At 33.5% G+C, this 2,789-nt stretch overlaps 1 pseudogene; it reads left to right on the plus strand.

Annotated features, from left to right (window-relative positions):
• Positions 1–945: 945 nt before the first annotated feature.
• Positions 946–2,191, plus strand: LOC114727208 (receptor-like protein 51; annotated as a pseudogene).
• The last annotated feature ends 598 nt before the right edge of the window (positions 2,192–2,789 follow it).

The raw sequence follows: 2,789 nt of genomic DNA on the forward strand, positions 1-2,789 counted from the left end.
AATGATTACACATGTTAAGGGATTTTTATTAAAAGGTAACTCTAATGCACATTATTAATAATAGATATTTTAGAAAAAAATATTATTTTATTACAACTTAACTTTTTTTGCCAACTATTTATTACAATTAGCTAAGTTAATTATTTTCTTAATCTTTATAAATGAACTGTCTAGCTCTTATATGTATTAGAAAGAAATGGTAAAGAAAGGTAAAGAAATAAAAGAAAAGAAAACGGTTTAAAAAAAACAAACACTTCTCTTTTTAATTTAATGAGCATTATGATGAGAGAAAACTGCACACAATTTCTTGCACATTACACAATATGCTGCCTCCTGTGCTTAAAATAAAAGCTAAATAATTAATTTATAAATATTAAAAAAATTAGTTAATTTAATTATTTATAATAAATATATGTTAATTTTTTTAAAATACTCTTTTTAATTATATGTACCATCATTGAAAATATTATTAATATATGCAATCAATAGGTTTTTTTGGGAAACATTATAAATTTAAAAAACAAAATAAATTAAGATTTTATATTTAAAAATTGAAATAACCTTTTTTATCTCGGTCTAGTATTTGCAAGATTTCAAGACAAGAAGTTTTACTTTTGTAGTCTTATGTATAGTACGAATTTAAATTATGAGTTAAGTAATATTTGTCAAACACACAAAATTATCTGAAACATTGATCAAATGATGAGTTTTCGCTACTTGGTAAAATGAAACAGAACATTTATCTGAAATCTAAATTATTATTCATATTTGCATTCATATGTGTAAAACTTGCTTAAAATAACAGACTTTACATACTTTATATCATTTTAGCAATCTCGCTTCAAAATTAAAAATGAACACGTTCCAAATCCTTTTCTTATTCTTCCTCCTCCTCCTCCTTCTCCCCTGTTTCTCTCTGTTCCTCTCTGTCACCGCTGAGCCGAAATGAGTTCCCCACTTTCACTTTCATGTCTTCTCATTCTCTTCATTGCTTCTCCCTCCATGAGCGCACCCATTTCTTCTTCTTCTTCTTCTTCTTCTTCTTCTTCAAAATCGTCTCTCGACCCGAACCAGACGAAAGCACTTGAATCCCTCAACATTCCCACCTCAATTGATCCATGTTCTGAACCTTCCTTCCACAATGTAACTTTCTGTGACTCTGCCACACCCTTTCGTCATCTTCTTTCTCTTTCCCTCTCTAATTGTTCCTCTTTTCTCACTCTCACCTTCACTGCCTTGAAGTCTCTCTCAACTCTTCAATCTCTTCACTTCCAAAACTGTCCTATCGCCCCCGTCACCTTCCCTTCCGAGCTCATTGCTTCTCTCAAATCCTTCGTCTGCATTAACAGTCTCCGTAAGCTTACTGGCGTCTGGCTCTCACGCCTTGAGAATCTCACAGACCTCACTGTGTCCAATGTGCCTGTTAACGCTTCTGGTCTTCTTGTGATAATTGGACGTATGAAGAAACTCAAGTACATCGCTATTTCTTACGCCAATCTCACTGGTTTTCTTCCAAACTATATAGATTCTAACGTCACCCACATCGATTTCTCTGGTAATCAGCTGAAAGGAAATATACCCACTTCATATACGAGGTTAGACAGTTTGGAATTCATGAGTCTATCGTATAACTCGCTGGATGGTGAAATACCCACTTCCATTGGGGACTTAATATCCCTCAAAAACCTCTCTTTGGCTTCGAATTCGATTTCCGGACCCATACCCGATTCGGTTTCTGCCATTCCTGGCTTGGTTCACATGGATCTGAGCTCAAACAAACTAATGGTTCGATTCCCAGGTTCCTCTCGCAGATGAAGAATCTCAAGCATTTGAATCTGGCGAACAATGATCTTCATGGGGTTTTGCCTTTCAATTTGAGTTTCATAGAGAGATTGGAAGTGTTCAGAGTAAGTGGGAACATTAATTTGTGCTATAATCATTCGATTCTGTCATCAAAACTGAAACTTGGTATTGCTCCCTGTAATAAGCATGGAATGCCCATTTTGCCTCCACGAGGGAAGGATCTTTCTTGGGATGATCCAAGTGATTCAGATTATGATGACTATGAAGAGGATGATGCTAAGGAACGTCGTCATTGGCCTAAAAGGTTGTTCTTGGTGTGTCAGTAGCGCTTTCTTCTATTGGGATTCTGGGTATTTTCTTATTCCTCTGTTTGAAACGTTGTCATTGAAGAAAAAGAGATTAGCTTAGGAATATTGACAAATTTAGTTGGGTTTGTAATTATTTATTTATTGTAAGTTGCAGAACCTCAAATATATTGAAGAACGTGACTTCGTAGGTGTGAAAGAGGGGAGAAGAACCGGGGAGGGGGAAAAAAAAAAAAAACAACGACGGCCATGAGAGAGAAAAATATTATAAATTGTTGTATTTTTTTCTCCGGTTATATGAATAGCAAAAGGAGAGAGACAATGGTCAACAAATGTTGATTAATGATTTGGCGCATGATATTCTTTTTCCCATAATTGCAGCCCACCTAAAATATCCTTATATAACATTAAACTATATATCAATCTATAAGTTAAGTAAATTAGTTTAAAGAAATGATAAATATAAAAGACAAAATAAATTAAGGTCTTATATGTAAAATCAAATCTAAATATCTAATTAATTCTTATATTAAAAATTGAAAATAATATTTAGTGTACAATAATTGGACAACAGATGTATAATATTCTTTTCCCATAACCCCTTGCAATCCATACGTAACTGCTATCTCCATATGCATGCAACATGACATTATCTTTCTTTCTCAGATGTTAGAATCTTAT

The sequence above is a fragment of the Neltuma alba genome, unplaced genomic scaffold (assembly GCF_004799145.2).
Source record: "Neltuma alba isolate B1F8T4 unplaced genomic scaffold, ASM479914v2 tig00012452_pilon, whole genome shotgun sequence".
NCBI lineage: Eukaryota > Viridiplantae > Streptophyta > Magnoliopsida > Fabales > Fabaceae > Neltuma > Neltuma alba.